This window comes from Patagioenas fasciata, chromosome 4, assembly GCF_037038585.1.
Source record: "Patagioenas fasciata isolate bPatFas1 chromosome 4, bPatFas1.hap1, whole genome shotgun sequence".
Classification (NCBI taxonomy): Eukaryota; Metazoa; Chordata; class Aves; order Columbiformes; family Columbidae; genus Patagioenas; species Patagioenas fasciata.
Genome location: NC_092523.1, coordinates 65115258 through 65139337, shown reverse-complemented (window position 1 = coordinate 65139337; position 24080 = coordinate 65115258). Strand labels below are relative to the sequence as shown.

Below are 24080 nucleotides of genomic sequence, written 5' to 3'. Positions count from 1 at the left end.
AAAAAACACAAAAACAAAACCAAACAAAACAACAAACAAACAACAACAACAAAATCTCATTTCTGGACTGCAAATTCCTTCTTTTCTTGAACTTCTTCAACTTACCCATGAGCCACATGGGTTCTCAAATGGATGCTAAATATCAGCCTACATATAGAGACCTCTTCACGTTAAATAAAAGGTTGTTTAAAGCCAACAAGGTGTGATTCAGATGTATTCAGATACCTTTGAGTATAAATAGACAAAGTGGTCTTTAGATGGCTAAAAATGGTGATCAGCATCATAGCATTAGTCACTGATGCCTGGCCTGAAAAGTGCAATTCTTGTTCCTTTGAAGAATTCAGAGCATTTTGTTAATGAAAGTCTAAAACTCATTGAAGAGTGGTCTTACTTATTAGGTATTTTTGAAAACGGTACTTACGATACTCACGTTATTCTTCAGAAAAATTCCTGCTTAACTGAGATGTTTCATATATGGGCCCTCCAACCACCATTTAGTAATACTTTAAAGGAAATATGTATTGAAGAAAAGGTTCACTAAGACATTTCCTTAGTAACATAATTCCTAATGAAACTTTTCGTATAATCATGCATATTTTTGTAAGTATATCCTGATCAATAAACCATGATTAAAATTAAGTAAAATATACTCTTAAGGTTGATTTAATCTCTTTTACCAAGTAACCATTCAAATGAAAATTCTCTCACAGGATGCTCAAGTCAAAATGAGGAACCAGATAATAAACACTGGGTAATAAAAATAAATTAAAAATCAAAGCTATATGATATATTTTCCTATCAAAATGAAAGTGGCAAATTGAAAACAATAATGACATTCATCCACAGCTACCGTTCCAACAAAACATCTCAGAATTTGATTTACAATTAGTGGCATCTTGAAAATGAGTCATCATTTTGCATTTAAAACTGCTACCACTCAATCCATCAAGTATTAAAATCTTGAAGTTGATTAATAACACTCTCTCATGCTGTTTCTCTCAATAAGACTTCACAGAAACCTGAGCTATATCATTGAGTATAAAACTTGTGTATTTAGGCTGCACACCTCCTCCATGGCCATTTCAGTTGCTACCACCATGTTCATAAGCAGCGGGTACTTGGTGGTTTGAGAAATTCCAGTATCCTCAACAGGACATGAGTATTGGATGTACACCTCTGAGACCTTCAAACACCTGGAGCAAATGGGTGGAATGCAATAAGCGACTGCAAGGAGCAGCTTTCCAGCTATATCCTGTATGTTTTTTATTCACACTGATGTTCCACTTACTGTTAGTATCATCCCTTTTCATAGACAATCTAAAAGGAATGGAAGAAACCGATCTAGTTTTAATCCCTCTTTCACTTATTCTGTTGCAGAGCATCCATCTGGATTTGGAGAACAGTGAGGAGAAACTAGAAAACAGAGGTGAGAGAATATAGGTATCTTGAAAATTGTGCATTTTACACCAGATCAGACTATGAGTAATGCAGTTTCCTCTAATTTGCAGCATACCATTTGTCAGTAAACACCTCTTTTTACTGTGATTTATTTTAAATGTGGACATGACTGAAAAAAGTTGCAGGTGGATCATTTCAAAGAAGACCCAGTGGGGTTAACAAAGTTTTGTTTTGAGCAATGATTGAAACTAAAAACTTCTTTCTGCTAAAATCTTCAGGAATCTTTGGAATATAAGAGCAACTAGGCACAGACACTGGAGTTTAAATAGTAAAACAAAAACCAAATGAATACCAAACACACAGAAAAACAAGAAAGAGTTTATAAATACCACCATAGTTGCAAGGTATTTCATACCTTTATGCCTTAATGCTTAACAAGATCTAGGTACAAGTCTCTCAGTAGGAACTCACAGTTATTTAAATTAGACTAAACTCATGAATTTTTTGCCATATGTAATATTATGGGAAAATAAGATTGAAACAGAATATTTAGATGTCAACTTTTTTTAATAGTTAAAAAAAATGTACAAGTATAGATAAAATTGCTATTCCATCTTAAAGTACTTCAAGTGACTTTTCTAAGATTATAAAAAATAATTAAAGTATAAAACCGAATTAGTAAATATTAGCCAAGCTCTCGCACAATCTGACAAAGTAATTGTGTGCGTTATATTGTGACTGGATCAAATTTTTTAAAATAAACAATGAAACAGTCTAATAATGGCTCTAGAAAGAAAATCTGATTTTTTCACGGTTGTTTTGGGTTTGGTTTTGTTTTTAAGCCTATTCCTAATCCTCAAGGAGCTTGGACATCGACTTCAGTGAACACATTATGACATCCTTAGCACTTTAAAAATGGTTCCTGTAAGAACTTTTTCAAAAGTGTTTGAAATGGTAATATGCAATAGTTGTGACTAAACAAGTAAAACATCTTCAGAGTTTTAATCAACCGCACCCTTTAGTTTGAAGTGACAAGGCCTATCATTAAACAGAAAATTTTTGCTTCTCTAGCATAACAGACACACCAGCAATGTGTTCTCACATTTTCTTTCTTACTGTTATTACCTTTTCACATATAATTGGCCTCACACATTTCGGAGGAGTCTAAGCTGAAAGCATTTGTTTTCTCCATGACACACCCAACCCTGCATCATCACAAAAACTTCAAAAACAACTCCAATACTTCACTGTTCAACTTGTGAATATATTCCATATCCCAAACTACTGCCACTTTGCTTTACCTCTCTATAGAAAGTTTTTTTCTTCTATATCATGCTTCCTAATATAAATAATCCTTTATAGTGTTTCAGAGTACAAGATCAGCCTCCAACATTGTCAAATATCATTTCTCTCCTTTAATTTAATCACTATTTCTTGATCTTTTTGAAAGAAAAAGAAAAAGGAAAATATTAATTGCTGAAAGAAAATATAATTTGTAACATGCATACATAAATTACATAGAGTGCACATTAGTCTTTGGCCTAATTCCTTTCAGAACACAAGAAACTTCACAGTAAGAGTAGTGAAGAGAGAGAAGGGATGAGATGAAAAGGAGGGGAGGAATCAAAGAAAAAAAGTATTTTTCATTTCTAATCATCCTTCGAGCGTAAAACAATAATTTAATTTAAAAATAAAATTAAAAAAAAAAAGAGGTGGAAGAGGGGCAAGCAGGAGGGCTGAGAATTAGAAATTAGTTTCCAAAATCAGACAACCATGGAAAGAAAACATAGGAAATAAAAATCCTCCAAACAGAACAAATATGCAATTAGAGCTGCATGTGAGATGATCCCCTGGAAGACCTGGGAGGTGGTGGAGAGAATCATACAACATAAAGCAGTATATCTGCTTGAGTAAGAAACGGAAATGCTCCAATCAGGTGTTGGTCATGGCCTCAAATCCAAGTGGAAATGCTCCGAGAGTATCCAATACTAAAAATTCCCTTTCTTTGTAGTGTACATAGATAAGGGCCAAACCAACAAATAGGGTAACATCTGATGCATATAGTAACATATACATGCAGTATCAGATACCACACATGTTTAGTATATATATATTGTATGTCAAAAATTTCTAACATGCATGATATAGTATATAATCATTACTTACAAATATAGAGTCCTCAGTTGATTGACTGACATCAGAATTTTAATGCTAGCTTTGTGTCTTATTTGGAGTCTAATTGAATAGAAAATTCTTCCACATAATATAGTAAACTTCAAATAGGGATGGTACTACTATTTGGTACTTAGTAACAGCTGTACATGCCAAGTGCTCCATCTGAAGGGGGAGAACACAAATGCTACTAAAGACCCACACTTACACAGTTGGGAGGGAGACGGAGGGGACAAGTGAGTCTGGGACCAATAAAAACAACCATGTTCCTGCAGTCCCTCATCTCCTCAACTACCATGAGTCTCCTCTGCTCAAAATACAACAGCCAAATAAATGTTGGTATCCCTTAAATGCCTGAATTTATATCTCCATGTGCATATAGAAACTCACCACTCTGGGATGTGAGCCCAAGACAGCCAGATAGCTGCCAACCACAAACCAAGGGAGAAAGGGCAACTCTGACTTGAAGAATGCAGAATCCACAGTCATTCTCACTCAACACCTATAGAAACAAGAGTGAGGCAGCTGGATACACCCCAGGAGAGCAGAAAAAAGGAAAAACTAGTGACAAAACCACAAGAAATGAGAAACAAAAGCTAGCACTGTCATGGATATGACAGAGCCTGCAATTAGACAAAGAAAGTTGCATGTCAATTAGAAGTCTTAAAAATCTGAGTTGTAGCAGTGGGAGAACACAATTTAAAAAAAAATACAAATAAAAACACAGGGAAAGCCCTGGACCAAGAAAATCAAGAGAAAACAGAAGTATCCAGATCCTTCTGCAGAACCGCATAACAGGTAGTCAATCTTGCTTAACTGATTTTATTTATGAACTAGCTTATTCAACGTTATCTTAAAATCTTAGATTTTGATAATAAAGTCACACCACATGGAACTGATCACACCGTGTACCACTCCATTTCCATTTTATTGTCTGGTCATCTAAAATGGCTTTTTTGCCCTTCTGAGGAGGATTCCCTTGCCACTCTCCTTTATGGAAAAGGGTAAATGAATGTTAAGTCAGCTGGAGTCAGGGGCAAATGGCAGTGGTGCTCCTCTAGTGCACAGCTCCCCAAGCCACCACCGCCATGTTGAACAGAAAATTCTCCTGCATGAGAACCACCTCTGTCATGTCCCCTTGCTGCCAGATGGCTCAACAGCTTGTACAGACAAGGGTTGTTTTCCGAGCAGCCTCACTAGAGCACAAAATCAGGATACAAGCAAGGGAGAAGGCAATGTAAGTGAATTTTCCACCCGTGAAAGGTGCAAATCCCAGGATTTTCACTTGCAGGTGTATATCCCAACACATGCAAGTACTTAGTAATTATTCCAGAAGTCCAAATTCATAGCAGGAGTTACTATATCAGAAACAGCATCTTATTCATGTGGTAACACGGTTTGTGAGAATCCCAAAGAAACCTCATGGTTTCTGAGAACACTCATTTGTGTAGAGATACTCTAAAATTACATGGCAAACAGAGCAAAGAAGGGGTTGCCAAATGCTTCCAAAATGTAAATGAGCAAAACACCTCCAAGCAACAGGTGTTTTTACATACTAGCAAAAAATTTTAAAAAAATGAAAAAATACAGTGAGTATAGCTGATAAGCGAAAAATATAGTATTGATGGGAAGGCTTATGACTTTGAAATGATGAAACCAGTACTCTTTTCCCACCCACACATCCCTCTAAGTCAAAAAAATATTTTCTGAATTGCATACTGATGACACTGGGAACCAAAGCCACCTAATCATCCTTATGTTTCCCTGTCATAATATGAAAGAATTCCTATATGTCATTTACAGCCACAGAGTTGAGATATTTATCAAAAACTTTATTAAAGTAGAAAATCAAAAATAAATGAAATGACATTCTGTAATAAAGAAATCAGTGTTTCTGCTGTTCTACCTGTTTCTCAATGTGCAGTTTCATTTCATTTACTCTGTTTTCCTCTCTAGTATCTGTTTTGTTTCTTTCCTTTTGCTAGCTGCTTAATTTCACTGAAAATAAGGAGTTTTTCCCTTAAAAACAAAACAAAACAGAACAAAACAAAACAAACATATGCCATTCTTTACATTGCCTTAAACCTCATCATTTTTTATCCTGTGCCAACTGTTTTGTTACCTAAGTTACTTCCCCTTATACTCTTCCTTTACAAGTAATAGTCCAAATCTGATGATCTTTTGGAAAACATTACCTCCTGTAATGGCATGTATGAGTTCATTACTTTATATCTCCCAGATATATTATCACATCGCAAGAAACACAGTGACTTTTGAACTTTGAAACTTTTTCAGCTCTACAGGAGCTGATGAGCAGGGGATTTTTCCTTTGTCTTTCTTTGCACTGAATCAGAATAGATTTAGTATCAGCTTGACCTGGAGACTGAACTGAATTATTAGGTAAAATTGAATGCTTGTAGAAAATATATAAAATAGTGGAGTGATATATGATGTAATGGACTCCTTCAAAAGCTTCTCTGCACAACTTTATTTTGCCTCAGACTTCCATTCTGTTTGTTCTTTATGAAACTCTTCCAGATAAATTCATGTAAGTTCTAGGGAGGGTTTTTTTTAACAAAATTCTTTGTTGCATTGCGAATGATAGTTCAGCATACTTAAAAACCAAAAATGCCCATTCTCTTTGCAGAATCCATTGCTTTCCAATAATTATTCTTTACCTCACTAAATATCTAGAAAAGTATACCTTCACCATTGCTATGTATGTACCTGTACAGATTCAAGAAATAGACCTTTAAAATACTATTAAGAAAAAGCAAAAAGTATGTTGTATTTTCTATAAGATACCAATTTACCTGTCTGACCTCTGACTAAGTATTTCATCAGTTTCTCAACTCCTAGCAGGAAGTGGTCATTCTATACAGCATGTATGATTTATTTCAGGAAAAGAAATCCAAGTTAAAACAATTTTCACATTTTCTAATGACCTGGCATGGTAAAGAACCTTCCATAAATCACCTAATGGTAGACATCGTTCATTGATTATTCAGTGGTGGAATTTTAGTTGTTATTCACTGGAGATTTCTTTCTTTATTTCTTATTTGTGCTGGCAGTTATGATAGGGTGATGTACTTTTCACAACTTTGTAATCAATATGAGTTTTGGAGAATGGAGGTGATGTCTTATGCAAATTCTTTCCCCATGTAAGTCGCTAGCTCCAATTTTGGATGTCTTCAGTCTGCCAGTTCTTGGGAAAACTTGCAAAAAAACTGCTTTCTGTTTGATTTTGTCAATGAAACTGAAACATGGGGGACTATAATACCTGTTCCTTGTTATAAGGATGCATACTTTTAACTAAAGTCTCTTGCTTTTAGTTGCATTATTTTCAGCTGTGATTGTCTTCACTTCTTCAAAGACAATTGAGTTTTCTGGGAGGCATGAGGAGTTGTTTTCCTTCTGAAGTGGCTTATAGGTAACTAAAATATGCAACAGTTCCTTAGGCTTGAAAAAGAGATCATTAGCTCTCCATGTCCTGATACGAGTCAGAACAAACCATACAATTACTGGAGTTTTTTTGAGCTAGAGAAGTTAACCAGATAGACTACTAAAGTCCTTCTAGTGGAGTTTGAGTCTTACATCCTGTTTCCCATCTCCTCCTCTTAATGAAGAACTTGGCTCTTCACCTTAACATATCTAAAATTCCCCTTTGCAGCAATATTTATTTTCCCCACATCTCCTGACATTAAAAGTTTGGCAAACGCACCAAGACAAGCAAAAATATCTGAAAAAAAAAAGTAAAATAATATTTGTAACAAAGACAAGTAAACTTGATATAACAAAGCAAGCTTATTCTACTTATCAGATGCTAAATAACTACAATATAGTCACCTCGTAGGTTATGCTTTTATGTAACCTTAGGAAACCGCTCAACTGAGCCCAGCATTTTTTCAGAATTTTCTGCCATTTTAATGCAGCCACTTCATCACATCTATTTGCATGTTCTAAATCAAACCAAGAGCTGAAGGTTTATTAAAGAAATCTTTTTGCAACTGTTTGAAATTACTACTCTGAGCTAAAAATCAATGTTCTCTCGGCAACCTGCTTTTTAAAAATGTAATTTCAGCTGTTAATTTCAGGCTGCCCTTATATTCTCTCTCTGTGCCCTCTTATTTCCTTAAATCTGCCACACATTCCATCTCAAAAACTGAAAATTAACTGAAACATTCTTGCTTAAATGCACTGATAATCATATTGTTTAGATTTAGCAGTGATTACCTATTGCCTTCTCACAGTCAAATAGGATTGGAGTTTGTTTCTTGTCAATGCTTGCTCTCTCTCTGAAAACGTGTATTTCCAGCTGTGAAATAACAAATAACCAATCTTCACCCCTTCTCTACCTCCTGAATTTCCCAGACTTTCATATGTGAAAATTAAGTATTTTAAGTGCGTCTGCAGGCTCTCAGCTTATAAAGTTTTTTTGTTTTTTTTTTTTTTAATAAATTATTGTGGAGAGCTATAATGTCAAATGTAAGTACAGAGAGGGAGCAGAAAAAAATGTGGAAAGAGATCAGCCTAAAAGAACTCCAATACTCGATAATCTTTTGTCTTCAAAGGTAAAATTAAAATCTTCAGTACTTACTTTAACACAAAATAGAGCTTTTTTCTACATCCCTGCCCCATTTCTCATATTGATTCGGAGTTGTCAGTCTTCAGCAATTGCTGGAGGAATTTCACTGCATCAACCATAAGAACTCCAGTTAATTCACATCCTCCCGTGTACTGTCCTCACACCCATCTCTCCCAACAGACAGGAGTCTTCTTACATCTGCAAGTGGAAAAATGAACTGCTTTTTCTGTATGTCCTGCATAAGGATGTCTCCATCAAGTTGCAGGAGTTACACATGCTGTTTACCCCTACAGAGCCAGTAGCAGAACTGAAATATGTATTAGTCAAGTATGAAGATACCTTTAATGCCCTTTAAGTTTCTAATTTTATTTTTTTTAATTCCACATAAGTGCTCATAAAGATGCTTCATGTTAATTGTGAAAATAAGGATGAGATACTGTACATAAAGCCAATGATGTATCTGTATCAAAGAAACAAACCTCCTAGTAGCCAGTTTCGGAACATAACAAGATTTGTCATACATTACCTTTAAAACTACCCAATGACTTTTTTTCCTGTCTTTTCTGAGAGTACAACAGCTAACTGGCAAACTGACTACTTGACTGAGGAAAACGCTTTCATGACATGATCCTCAAATAATGAAAATCCTTAGCTAAAAGCCTTGTCCTCTTCCCTGCATTTATAAAGAAAAAATGCCCACATCTTATTTTTTAGCTACATTTTAGCTACTAAAAAAGCAGCTACTTTAACAAGTGAAACTGGCTACAAAGTAAGCAATCTCCCTGTAAATTTTCATTTCCCTCATTTTAGCTGTTGCTTAAAGCATCTTTGAAAAATTAACAGAAACTGCTCTTGGTGAGAGGAACTTGTGGATTACATAAAAAATCCCTTCAATTTTACTTCTAGGGGTTGAAAATGAGAATAAAACTTGTTTCTTTCAAACAATTTTTTTTTGCTACTCTGCTAAGATGCAACCTCTGGCTGAGTTACCACTATGTGTCCTGTGATATCCAAAAAGGAGTTAATCAGCTTTTAGTAGTGCTAGGAGAATCAAGTTGTAGCTTTGACTTTATCAGCAAGTGACAGTACAGTCTGATGATGTAATCCTTCTAGCTTTGTCTTACATTGTTACATCAGAACAGTCTGCCTACACAGCTACAGGGGTAGGGCAACTACATTTCCAAATCTGTCATCAGTTGTTGGTACATAAACATCCTCCAAACCCTACAGCTCCAATGCAACACAGTTTTGCAATGTTAATTACAACTGATAAGTACACTGGGAGAAAAATATTTGAATGCAATAATGATTTGTCCACATTAACTTTTTGTCTGAAATCAGTACATATTTTCATATTTATAAAGATTAAGATAAATATTTCATCGTATTTTTAGAGGTGTTTTGGAGAAAACTGTAATTTTTCTTTACCATTTCACTTACTTTGCATTTTTTTTCACACATAAAAATAAACTCAAAATGAAGTCTGAAGAAACACTGACTTAAAAATACCAAGCATGAAAAAAAACTTTTATGGAGAAGAAGAAATACAGAATTGTGATTTGAGCAGAACTTGCAGGGAGGGAAGGGGTTGCAATTTTGATAACTACAGGACATCTACAAGGCTCTAAAGAACATAAAAGGAATTACAATAATTCCCACTTTTTCTTCACACCACTTCAAAAATCTGCAAATAAAAATAAGGATAAGGTATGTGCTCGTAGGAGCCTGGGATTCAAATAGACCAAAAGAAACATCAGTACTATGTCATTGAAATTGTTATTTGTACAGGAGCTATGATCTTGTTTTTTAAATGGGAGAAGCCTCCAGGCAGATATTACAAAGAATACTGAAACCAGAAGCACAATTAGGCCCAAGGCCAACAGCCTGAAGCACGACTCAGTCAAGGGACATAAGATCATAGATCAAAATCCCTGACAAAAAAAAAGCAGAATTAAGCATGCTGCATATAGGTGAAGAAATAACAAACAGCAATATTTTCCTAGTCTGAGTCTGAAGAGGAAACTAAACTGAGAAGTATGATACAACAGTCATGTGTTGATATTATTGCTATATTCTTCTGAAAAAAAAAAAAAACAAACAAACAAACAAAAAGGAGAACACCAAAAAAAGCCCCAAAAAACACACACGGGCCCCTTTAAAAATCAAGCTAGGCTTGTGCTGTTTAATAAATCTCTATTAACTGAAAACCTTTGTGATTTAATGTCATTTTCATATTCTCTAACTACAGAATCGTATACATAACTTTACCAACATGAACAACCTCAAAGATTTCAACAGGACAATACATATACCAAATGCACAGCCATTATTTATTTGAAAGAAATAAGTAGACTGTAACATAAATAAATGATGCTTAATGAAAGGTTGGTTTTGAGGCAAACTGACTTAAAAAAACTAAAGGTATCAGGTTGTTTGCAAGATAAGTGTTTTCAAATGCAAACAGGTGTGATCTACTGGGATCATTTCTTTTTGCCTCCATCACCTCGACCATCAGCTCTGCAGGTGGGGAAGGTGTTGAACATCCCCTTGCTGGAACACAGTGATTGAGTGGAAAGGGTTGTCCACCATGCAGACAACAAGAGCTTCAACCCATACAAGACCATGGGAGCAGGAGGCATTGCAAAGATGAGAAAATTTCTGAAGGAGGCAAGTTTATGTTTTACTCTACACAACCATGACAGTATTCCACATTAAATCAGTGTTGTGGTTACAAGTGTCCATTGTTTCTGAACATGCCTTAAGCTGTTATTAGAGTATTATTTCCTTTTTTGACAATTTGTTGGCATCCTGTTAGCATGGTTGAAGTCATAACTAAATTCCCTTCTCAGGAATCACTCTAGACCAGGTGGGAAAGTAAACACCTTTGCGCAATGTTTTTTTTGCTTGTGTATTCCTCTAGTTGCTTTTGCAACACAAGTATCTTTGCTCAGTAACAAATCCTATTCAAGCAGTTATTGTGATTGCCTGCACTACTATGAGACACTCATTTAAGAAGATTACAAAATAATGATGAATCTGCAACATTACAGCATTGTAAGTCTCATCAGTGAGGACAGAGGATCTCTCAGAAAGGAACAGATTGCTATTGCAAGTGTCTCTGTTTCCATTATCTGACCTCTCTGAACACAAAGAAACTTTCATATTTTCTATTTTAAATGTAATTAAATACTTCAGAGGTAGCTGTGTATAATGCATATATTGTAGTTTAGAAGTTTAGTTTCAGCCCAAAGTTAACAAATGAATAGCAGGTGATTAAAATGTTATTTATTGTACCAGTAGCTTGTTTCATAAACCTGTCGGCACTTTAATCTGCCTTGTGAAAGCCGGGTTGCATTAGCTTATACATTAGGCATTTTTGTACTATATCAGGTATTTGGATTGGAAGTGTTTAAAACTGTGAAGTGTCAATCTGTTGAAAAACCCTGTAAGACAGCCAGTAGTTTGAAATTATATGTTGTTTGCAAATATGCAACAAAACAAAGTAATGAACTTAGATTAATTACTGCAACTAGATTCGGGAGGCACCAAAAACCATGGGATGTAAGCGTTGTATTTTTCTTACCACTGAACTGAGCAGCTCATGTTCAGGCATGACTGACGACTACTCACTGGAAGTATCCTAAAACTTCATGCCCATTATGAAAGCAAACCTGCTGATCTTACTGCAGGACACCTCGCTACCCACAGATACTTTCAGCAAAATATTTTCTTTGTCTTCCCCTTAATTCTGCACCCTTGAGAGATTTGTATCTTTCTGTGCTGTAACGCAGTTGCATGCTCTGCTATGAAAATGTGTAAGCTGGCTTCCTGCAGTACAGAGTAGTAAATGAATAAAGAAGAGTAGCTGTTCTCAGTTTGATATTATTTACATTTCTGTCATCTTAGCAGTGCTGTGAGTTACTGAAAGTATTCAGTGCTCTCACTTGCCCTGGACACCTTTCCTGAAGCATTTTATATAATCAGCTGAGTGATTTATGCCCATATTCAGAAGTAGTTAATCCATCCAGGCCCACTCAAAGTATTACAAAACACATTATAATATGTATAAAGTTTTATGTACAGATATTATATATATATATATATGTTCACACATAAATATGTTTTAATTTCACATGCTTTCTGAAAGGACAAATCTGAACAAGTGAAATCATCCTCCTATTGAAGCTAATAGTACATAACCTCAAAGCAAGTCAAGATTCAGACATCCTGAGAAAGATTTCTGGACTTTTTTGCAAATAAACCTAGGTGAGGAGCTTTTTGGGGTGGCATTTCTCCTGAAGTTAATGGAAATAAAATGGTGGTCTGTGATGGGAAGCTATAATCCACTACCTTTGTACCTGTGTTGACCCTTGGAGCAAGTAAAGTACTCCAAAGACAGGAATCTGCAAGACAAACTTCATGCAGACAGACAGAAAGAAAAAATAGAATTATCCTTTCTCAGTTATCAGGAATAGTCTAGCCGTAGATAGAGCTCCATTTGAGTTATCTTTTTAGGTAAATTATCCTGAAAGGATTTTTGTATTATACAATTAGCCAAGAGCTGGGTTGATTGTCCCTCGTGGGTAATACAGCTGGCAGGAACACAATCATATCTGCACTGCTTGTAGGTTGCATGTCTCTGCTGCCCCAGACCCTCTGCTTTGGGTCTGCAGAATATGAAAATATTATTAACAAACTATTGACTCAATTTGTTCAACATTTCAGGAAGGTGGTGGCAGAATGTAAATTTCTATAGCCCTCACAGCAGCTCTTGTGCAGAGTGTTTGCCCATTTAGAATTTTATGTTATTTCCATCCAGAAAGAACTTTTTTTGATGTAATGAAATACTTACAGGGATTAGCTGGAGAAGAAAACACCCTCCTAAGCACTTATTTTTATTGTAAGACAGAAACACTTCTAAAATTCTTGGTCAGGTATTTCTATTCTAGTCAGTTAAGTTTTTAAGTAATTTGAGAAAGCACATCTTTATAGCTTAAAAACAGGCCTTTAAAAATAACCTTTATAGGCAAATTTTAAACCAGCTGAAATTCTTTGGAAAAAAAAACCCTGATGATATACAGTTACAGTATCCTTTAGTTACAAGGAGCATTTCAGCGTAAATGTAAATGTTTTACATTTGAAAAACAAAGTTAAGCAAAACATTATTCTGCTTTCAGATTTCAATGAGTTTTGACAGACAACATATGTTCCCCAAGAGCATACTTTGGGGACTTGGGCCTTGACAGAAGGAAAACACTAAAAGGATGAGCAACCAAGTGATATGTTCCATCTCTTGTTATCATTTGTAGCATTTACAACAACCAAAACCACAATTATTCACAAAGCAACAGCTGTCCTCTTCGAATTACTCTTAAAACTCATCTCTGACATGATGTTTACAAAAATTTGACAATGGTTAGGCAGATGATAATCTGCAATTGCCACTTATTCCAAAGATGAGAGTAATTTCTTCCGTGACTAGTATTCTATCTCCTTGCTGTATTTGCCTTTTTGAACAGGGACTATATTTTGCTATATGTTCCAAATATTTAGATAAAAAATATGGAGACACTAAATATTAGAAATATATTGAAGAAATGGAAATGGAAAATAATATCATGTTTATTTTCACACAAAACTGCAAGCTTGCAGTTATCGAGAACTGAGAAAATGACAGCAAATGGCTCCTGTATTTATACTAGGTAATAAATTACTCCTATAAAGTTATGAAATTGCATCTAATTGTTTCTCATAGGTAGCTATATCGTATTAAATAATCTGATGTGTGAAGTCAGATTTAAGTGTCAATTTGGAAGAAATCCCCTGAATAGATCTCTCTAGGTATCGTAAGAATGCTAGCATTGAACTGAAACTAGAAATATAATTAACAAAACAACAACAACAAGAAAGTATTTCCAGCATAATCCCACTTTTGGGATAGATCACAAGAGAATTTCAGGCAAAGAAAGAACTCTTCAGGTGTATCACTGAGATTCAATGATATCAAAGCAGCCAGTTTTCATCAGCTGCCTTAAAATCCCTTAGCTATCACTATTTCCACCACAAGTCACATAAAAACACACTTGACTTCAAGACTAGTATGTTCACAGCTCCAGGGGTAGAGATAGCAAGATTCATCTTTCACCTTGTCTCCACCTAGCACAGATCTATCTGATAGGTGTGCTCAAAATATCTTATCATGCTAGATTTCCTAACACACAAACCATGAGGAAATGTGGAGGTGAAAAAAGCTGTCCTAAAATGCCAGTGCTTCAAGAACTCTATTGAATACTGGAGAATCATGCTGAAAATGTCACTGAAATTTGAAATGTCTTTGTCTGGGACAGGGATTTTTAACTACTGATACAACAACCCAATTCTCAGGCCACAGGCATGCTCTGACAAAACAGGATTTCTCCAATTCTGAAGTTTTCAGAGCAGGGAATAAAGGAAGGAAAAGAAGTGGATATGTGTCCTCTAGTCATCTGAAAACAACCCAATGATCAGATTTTTTTTTTTTAATTCATATTAGTGAAGTCTTAGAGAACTACACAGAATGTGGTAAAGACAAAAATCTCCCCTGAATATTTATGTAAAAACTTGAATGACTTTTTGAGTACTTCAACAACTTCAGTAGTAACCCATGAAGTGCTGGGTTGAAACTGTTCAAATGGTAGCTAATATTCAAATAACTCATCGAAACTGTATTTGCAACAGACTGGCATCACAAAATGAATTTTAGATAAAGGGAACAGATGAAGAGAAATAGCAAAGAGAACTCAGAGGAGCTGTCAGTGTCCCCCAGGACAGTTCTAGATAGAATTAGGACACCATTCGCAGGGAAAGTTGTTGTTAAGGACACTGAAAGCTCAGTCCAAGCTCTGCATGAAGGAGGTAGTCAGAGAGGAACCCGGCTGTTCAGCTCCCATCAGAATTAAATTTACGTTTAATTTTCCATTAACCTGTTGCTTCCAAAGTAGAGGTCCAGCCTCAAACCAGACCTGAATTTTGGACGTATGTCCACGTGAAAGAGAAAACAAAAAAATTGGGGAGCACCCTCCCTGGCCTATCTAAACAAAACTTGGGATATGGCAGAGACAAAAAAGTTAAAGAACAACACTGTAGCTAAATACTGACAGATAGCATTTGGTAGGTGCCAGGACAGGTACAAAGACATCATCTGTGAGATGCAAGAAATACTTGGGCAAAGTACATCCCCTCTGAAAAGAGACTGATACACAGCAGCTTCACAGCCTTGGTGTGCTGGTTCAGAACTGACCCCAGCATCTCTCCTGCTCAATCTCAACTATAAATCACAGTGCTGATTGGAACACAAGAGTTTCCACTGAAATTTGAGAAGGAAATTCTCAGTGAGGGTAACAGAACACTGGAACAGGCTGCCTAGTGGGGTTGCGGAGTCTCCTTCTCTGGAGACATTCAAAACCCTCCTGGACACATTCATGTATAGCCTCATCTAGGTGTTCCTGCTCTGGCAGGGGGTTTGAACTAGATGATCTTTTGAGGTCCCTTCCAGTCCCTAACATTCTGTGATTCTGTGATTCCCATGTCTTTGGTGGTGCTGTAGGCACTTTCTCTTCCTTTTCTGCCCTCCACAGTCTTCACAGCCCAAAACCTGGCATAATTGATCTTTGATTAGGGATTAAAAATAACTTGAGAAGAAGTAATTGAGGTAGATGGTTCCTGGAATACCACAGACTGTGGTGTTGACATATTCTTAGTGGAAGTAAAATGTTTTAAATTCTGCACCAAATAAAACTGATTTTTTAATAAATTCCAGGGAGACATTAGACCATGGATGCAGATGAGTTTTGTGATGAAAAATGGGATAATTTGGCATGAAGTCCAGGAGGCACTTTGTTATCAGGAACCTCCAGCATAGCTGGGAGCAGTATGCTCAGAAGTTGGACCGTGACTTCACACTTCAACTTTCCCTAATGGTTACCTTCTGATGTTTTCCCACCCAGCCTGCTATTGCCTCTGTATCACACTCTTACACACCTTCCAGCACACTGTGTAAGGTTACTTAGCAACTTTGGTATCCAAATTTCAATAGACAATGCAATGTCAAAGAGTCATGGGACCTAGCCACGTTTGTAGCTTGAGCTCTTTGCCAGCACTCAATCATTGGTTTATTCTGCTACAACAAATATTTTGAACCATCTGCGGAGCAGGTGTAATTGGCTAAACAGTCATTTTCTCATTTTACTATATTTCAAGGTTGTGGAGTCAATTTACCCTTTCTGGCAGAGGGTGGGAGTAGGGGGAAGAGGGGAGTAAATTTTGCCCTTCGTAAGAATTACGAGACTGAAAAGACCTCATTATAAATACACACAGAAATAGAGAATGCTAGAAACTAGGTACCAATTAAAGCCCCTATATCTCTCTGTTTCTTATCTCTATCTCAATTCTTATCTTATAAAACCTTTGAATAGAAAAGGAAAGACCATTCTAAAGACAGTAAGTGGAGTTCAAGTTAGATAACTGATTATAAAGTCTCCAAAGGCACCTGGGGCTCTCAGAAGTAAGGATATAATTTAGAAGTTGATAATCTACCTCTGAGTGCTTCAGCCACAAAACTCTCCACATTGCTCTAGGTGATCTAGAGATACTGGAAGCAAGATAGTCAACTCGGTTTAGAATTCCACAAAATTGCCTTCTTCCTTCTAGCAAAAAGACTCACAACAGCAACATACTGTGCAGTAGAGAGCTGCACACAGACACTTTGCATTTCAGTAGCAACCTCTCTGGTCAGCCTGGAGTACCCAAATGAATTTGATAAGTGATGGTGTAAAGCCTACTTTCACCAAAAGAAAGAACTTCAGTAATTTAGATCAGTGCTTCCAATATCGCTTTCAACAGAGGCTCACTGTCTAAAAGTCAGGTAGATACCTACAGCAACCACAGGCACAAAACTTACTTGTACCAAAGTGTTGCTCTTTTTTTAAAATCTGATTCTAAAATTACAGTAAAATAAAAAGCAGGCACAGTGATGTGTCGAACTGCAACAATAATTCCCCTAAAACCAGAACTGGCAACACACTGTACATTACTGGCTTGCATGAACACCTACTCTTCAGATGGTTTAACACACTGTTCAAGAAGTCATTGCAGGCTGTGTATTTCAGGCAGTGGTTATTAGGAAGCCACACACATCTACAATTAAATCCACAGCTGCAGACTTCCTGGGAGAAGTTAACACAAGTCAGACCAAGATATTCCTTGTAGGAAAAGGGAAAGGGGAAAGAGAAAGGGAAAAGCGGAAAGGAAAAGTGGAAAAAAGGAGAAAAAATTAAAAAAAAGAAAAAAGGAAAAAAGAAAAAAGGAAAAAAGGAAAGAAGGAAAAAAGGAAAAAAGAAAAAAAGGAAAAGGGGAAGGAAAAGGAAAAAAGAAAAATTAAAAAAAAAAAGAAAAAAGGAAAAGAAAAAAGGGGAAAGGCAAAAATAAAAAGGAAAAAAGGAAAAGGAAAAGAAAAAAGGGAAAAGGAAAAAAGAAAAAGGAAAAAGGAAAAAAGTAAAAGGAAATTTAGTATGTAGTGCATTTTCCTTAACTGAATAGTTAAAGTTCACAAACCAGTTTCAGTTAAAGAAACTGATTGAAAATGGTGGTGCCTCTGTTTATTCTTTTTCAATATGCAGCCTCACGAAGAGGAAAAATGCTTTATTCAAAACTATATTTTAATTAAAACAATACAAAGGTGAAAATGGTTTTATGCATAAATACTAATTTTAAAGACAGCAACACACCTGCTGTCTGATCCAAATTCCAATTAGATGGGCGAAGTTTGAATTTGAGAAGTGGATTTGGATTTAAATGCAAAGGTCTAAAAAAAAAAAAATCAAAGTCATGCAAATTTAGTCACCAGAAGGAACAAGTCTTACCTGTTTTCAAAAGCCTTCTGGCTTTCTTGATGAACATCTGATCTTGGTCACTCTGAAAAAAAGAACTGTGTGATGGAATTGAGACAAAAATCTCAATGTTAAATCCAGGCATTTACATGTTTAAAAACTGAAATCCTATTCAAAGCTGGTCATGAAATTCTAGCAAACTTTGACTAACTGCTAGTTCACAGCAACAAAAAGTCACATAAATGAGATTTCCCAGAATAAATAACCAACCTGAGTATTAAGAAAATGAATGAGACAGAATGCTCTTGAAAATGAAGGGGGTGTGTTTTGGAGCATTTGTGTATGCAAAGCTTCTAAACTTTATAAACTTCAAATGCCTTCTTACGATGCTAAAATTTTCATGGAGAGATGTAAAATCTCTACTGTTTTATTACCTTTTTCCATGTAATCTGTATCTTCTGAGCAAAAGACCTAGACATTGTCTTAGTTTAGCTTTAGTGAGCATTAAAATAAACTGATTCTTCTGTGTAGTGCCAAAACACAGTGCTTCAGATTGAAACTGGAACTCACTGAAACTCAGTTCAGCTGCATTAATTCATCTTTAATAAAGTCCACTGCAAGTGCAAGCATTCCCAAACTGTCCCAAATGTGATCTGCTGAGGGAATCAACTAACCAGGGTCAGAGACTCTAATTGGAAATTATTCTGTACATTAGGAAGACAGAAGATATATGTGGCAGAGAAATGGTACAGATGGAAAAAAAGCAGTACCCAGACAACCTCTGGTGAGACAGTGTTGCAGGGGATCCCCCCTTGTGGGGTGGAGGGCAGTAAAAGCCGGAGCTGTGACCCAGCACCTCTCTTCCTCCTGTGCTCAGGGAGATGCCTCACTGCACATGACTAAGAATGAACGGAAAAGTACCAAAGTATAACCTAGTGTCACAAAACAATATACAGTGCCTTGGCTGCTGTCCACCTCTGCAGGTTGGGCGGTTAACACAGAAGAGGCTGTCAAAAGTCTGGGCACTTTCAGTTATCCATATCCCCTCTTCTCTCAAGTATATAAATGTACTGCAAAAAATGCAAATGCATTTTTAGTCATCTTCACACCACATGCACATGCATATATAAAAATACACATAGACACACATAAAATGTCTCTTTAGAAGCCATAAAAATGGATAAGCCTTTCTTAGCACAGCTCCAGAGCCTTCTGAGAGGATGACAGGTCTACCTGCAGCACGACACCAGCCAAGCAGGGGGCAATTGGGAAGCAAAACTGGGTCCTTGCTCCAGGCTGCCTGTAACCAAAACACAGGATGTAAAGAGCTAAAGGAAAACTAAAGCCTCACAAATACAGAAGAAAATAAACAAGGTGTCCTGTTCCAAAACTTCTACTTTTGATCTATGAAATGGAAACTTTTGATGGACATCAGGTTGTGTGTCTCTGGAATGAAATATGGATCTATAGCATTTATGAGAGTAAAGTATTTCAAAGAGAGCATGAAGGAGAAAAGACATTTTAAATATAATACCACTCTCAGGAGGAATCTCTCTCAGTGTCAGCTCATGACACTGCAGACTTTGATGCTGCCTTGACAAATATTTTCTCTAAGGTGAACTATAAGTTGCTTTAGTTTTACTATTTTTTTTCCACTTTTAGTTTATGTAGGAATTGCACTGAAATGGCAATCTCTGCTCCCTCCAGTCATTTAGAGATCAGAGAATAAGGACCATTTATTTTTATTAAACTGCTACCACTTCTTATTAAGGTTATCCAGGTCATTAGCTCATGACAAAATATCTTGTTCAATGTAATTTTAGTTTTGACACGCAAGAAAGAGCAGAAGTAAATACGATACACTTGAAAAAGCAGTCTAAGTTGTATTTCTTAATTTCAAAAGCAAAAGAAAGCAAGAAAAAAACAAAACAAAACAAAAAAACCACACACAGAAAAAACACCCAACCTACATAGTTATTTGTCATTCTGACAAAATAATGAAAGATGACCTGATAGTCTGTCTTTATTCTTCCAATTTTGGAGTGGCCTGTTATTTTCAAATTTTGTCTCCAGTTCTTGGCTTAAAATTTTATGCAAAAGGAAAGCTATCTCTTCATTCCACATTGCTTTGCAGTCTCAAAATAGTCATCTAACATGAAAACACAGTCAGAACTGTAACAAGCAGAGCTGCCAGGATAACAGCAAGAATATCCATCCTCTACTTTCACCTTGATGCTATGACATATAGGACACCATTTTTAATTTTTTTGTTTTAAAGTCTGGATTGAGTAAAGAATAAAACAGGTCATAGCAGCTATGTCTCCTGAAAAGCCTCACGGCCCGCAGTCACACTTCAGATTTTTTTTCTCCTTTAATGCATTACGCGAGAAGGAGAATTTTTTTCCCTGTTCATCCAAATCAGTCACTCAATTTTCACTTCATGCACAATTCTTATGGTCTGCTATCCCTAGCTCCTCCAATTTTCTCCTTACATTCAATTCCTGTCATTCCTTGAAGCACAGTGCAATGACAACTTACACAGTGGTATCAGAGAACACTTCATTTCTTTGCTCTTGCTCTGTTTAACAAGGAATAGTTCTTGTCTTATTCTATGAATATGTCGGCCCTTTTCTGCAAAAGGATTGCAACTCTGCAAGGCTCCATTTGAGCTGTGAAATTTTCTCCGAAAGTTTCCCTAAAAACCTGTATGTGTAATCATACTTTCCACTGTTTTAATGCTTTCCAAGACATGGAAATACATGCTTTCAGTTTTAAGGGAAAACTTAAATCTTTTTTCCTAAGTATGTAAGACTATGGTATCTTCTCCCTGCATTTCAGGAATTTAGTCATGTAGTTTTATCTATAGGAAAAGTTGTCAGTGGGCAAGGCTGAAATTTACTCATTTACATCTCAAACAGCAGCTGTGTCAAAAGGCAAGATCCCCCAGTTCTAGGTTCAAAATGGTTTTAGTATTCTTAGAGGATGGGTATAGAGGTTGAATAGTTCCAGTAGAACAGTAAAACAAATTAAAAAAACCTTCTAAGACAGTTCTCCAAACTAGTCTACTAGATATCTTCTGATTTATCATACCTGGTATGAGTGGAGATTAGTACCTTTTTCTTTAAGTTCAGAAAAAGAGGTAAGAGAATGCAAACATAGCTAAGAAGGTCAAAAAGTAACACCAAACTACATGGTTTCTAGCATTGTACAAGAAAGTTTTTGATTCAGAATAGCAATACTTCACAAAAAGATTTTCGTAGATTGTAATTATTTCTTTGCCAAACCTCTGTTGAGCACAGGCCTGCAGGGAAGCATTATCAGCTCCAGTCTCATTTTCTCAGACTTGTAGTTCATGTATTTGATTTGAGAGCCAAGAATTCGGTATCCACCAACTCTCCAATACTGTAAAGAAACTAAGAATATAATGATGTTAACAAAAATGTCTAAAGCAAACCCTACCTCTGTCCTCCCCAATGCAGCATCAGTCTTCACAGAAGGATATCAAAGAGCTCTTGAAATAAAGGTCACCAAACCAGAGTGACAGTTTCTCTAAGTGTTATTCTTTCAGTAGTGGGTTTCATCCCATTCATCAAAGACCATTAGGTAGCTTTGAATCTCATATGAAGACAGAAGATGACTGCACAGATATCACTGTGTATCAAGCCAGGTGTATCAATGAGACAGCAACTGATGATAATCTGTGTCATGATATTTAAATAATAAGAACCAATTAGCTATATAATTTAGGATGCTAAAGACAAAACTGATATCCCAGACCACTCGCAGAGCAGTTACCAGTAATATGGCTTAAAATAAACTATCAAATTCTGATTTTAGACTTTTCTGTTATAGCAGGTGAAGTTTGACACAGCTACAAATACTAGATCTTCTTAAGCCTGAGTAAATGTTCCAGAGTAAACAAGTAAAACTAGTTTGTTTTATGAAAATGGCACTTTTCGATGCAATTATGATCCAAATGTCTTCTGATATGTAAAGCTTATCAGTTACTTCAGTTGGGGAAAGAGAGAGATATATAGGGCTCAACAGTGGAGTTGATTGGTATATCTTAGGTTTCTTCCTCAGGAAAATATCTATTCATCAAAAAAATCCTAAATGAGAGAATAATAAACTGAATTCAATGTTATTTTTAGCATAACTGAGGTAGAGAGGAGAACAGAAGCTTCAAAGTTATGAAGAACATTTGAACATTTTAAAAATAAAACCCCAAATCCTGTATGTCTTTCGAACAAGAAAGTACTTCTTAGCTAGTATTAAGATGGTCAAAATTAAAGACTGTAAGGAAGAAAAATATTTCTTTTCCTGCACAAGAATACATTCAACTGCAGGTCTCAGATCAGGTTGGATTTTTTTTCTTACTCCCACTCCCCAAATCAGGAAATTTACTGTGCTAGGAGACTAAGGATTATCCTTCATCAGTCTGTTGAAGCTAACAGTATTGCATTCATATAATAAACAGCATTGACAAAATGAGAGCCAAGTCTTTCATTCCCTCAGCAGTTCACATGGCAGACAGATTTCCTGGCAGACCTTTAGACTGCCTTTCTTCACATGATTAAACAGGAGGCTGCTGATAGTAAATTTAAATATTCAAGTATATTTAAAAGAAGGGGAGACTTGAAGGAGAGAGGTAGAATACACCAGAAGGTGGTGGTTCACAGTATTAAATGATACCATGATTCTAATACCTGGACATCCCCAGGGATTCTGATTAGTTGCCATACACACTGCTAAGCGTAGACGGGAACTCATGTCTTATCCCTTGGTTGTAAGCTCTTCTTATAACAATACTGAGCCCATTCAAACCTTTGCAGCAAAGTGGATTGGGGTGAATTTAAGGTAGTAAATAGAAATAAAATGGAGTCTGTACAAACACCCCTGGAGTACCAGCATCTCACAGGGAGCAGGGCAAAACTAGAAAGGCCTAATTTTCTTCCCTTCAGACAAACATAGGCCAGTGCCTCTCCTTCCAATGGCAAGCAATCAAGAGCAACTCTGTACTTTGAGGAAAATTCCACCAAGGTACCATATCCCATTCCCTGCCCTTTTCACACACCCTGGTTCAGTAACTAGTATTGTATGACATGCGATAGATTTCCCACTTAACTTAGTAAAACCAAGGACCAGGCAATCAGTGATTCATATTTTAGGAGATAACAAGAGGTGTGTCAAGAACTGTTCTTTCATGTTCTTGTGAAGTACTGATTTTTAATGAACATCTAAATGGCCATTTTTATTTATTGTTATGTTAATGACATTATCCCAAATAATACCTTTCTTATACTCTGTTCCCATTCTACCCCAAAGAGTTGATTCTAAACAGAAAATCACAGAGTATAAACTTTAAACTTCACTCTTGTCACTGCTTTTGGATCCTGCTTAGTTTGAGAAAGCAAGAAACTTCCACACACATTAGTCCTGTGCACTATGCACCGTACTTCACTAGAAAAGTTACAGTTAAGTTTTAACTCTACCATGTTTAGGCTGCTACGTGAGCCACATAAAAACAAAGAAAATCTTTTTTAAGATATATTACTTAAATGAATAATGCTCCCATTTTCAAATCTAGCTCCTAGTCACGCTTTCTTGGATTTTTAATGCCTTTTGAATGACTCCTGGCCTCAAGTTACTGTGTTCCTCTTAAATCACAAGTTTTAAGTATTGTATTCCCCAAACCTTTCTCTTTCTGTTCTGAATAATATTTTATCATTGGCTTGCTTTAAAGTCAAATCCGTAACATTTATGGAACAGGAAAGACATTGAAAATATATTGAAAAGGAAAAATATTTAGAACTAAATAATACACCTATTTTTGAAATTTTGACTAATGGTAGCATAAATTTTGTATTTTGCTTAAAAGCAATTTTATTTAGGACAGACAAGTGCTCAGATCATCAAATCCTAAGAGGCATTATTAATTGCAGTCCTAAAATTGTCTGTCACAGATAGTTATGAACTTTTATGCACAGTACCTTGTATCTGTGGTGAAACTAGGTCCAAACCATTATCCTGAGCCAATACCTTACACAGGGAGAATGGAT

The 24080-nt window shown here is 36.1% G+C and overlaps 1 long non-coding RNA gene across 1 annotated transcript; it reads right to left on the bottom strand.

Moving 5' to 3' along the window:
* Positions 1 to 7183: 7183 nt before the first annotated feature.
* LOC139827938 (uncharacterized) lies at positions 7184 to 18125 on the bottom strand. The gene is made up of 3 exons (XR_011739078.1): positions 18055 to 18125; positions 8168 to 8353; positions 7184 to 7309 (listed from the first exon to the last, which is right to left on the bottom strand). It is a non-coding gene; the product is annotated as an uncharacterized lncRNA (long non-coding RNA).
* Positions 18126 to 24080: the final 5955 nt, after the last annotated feature.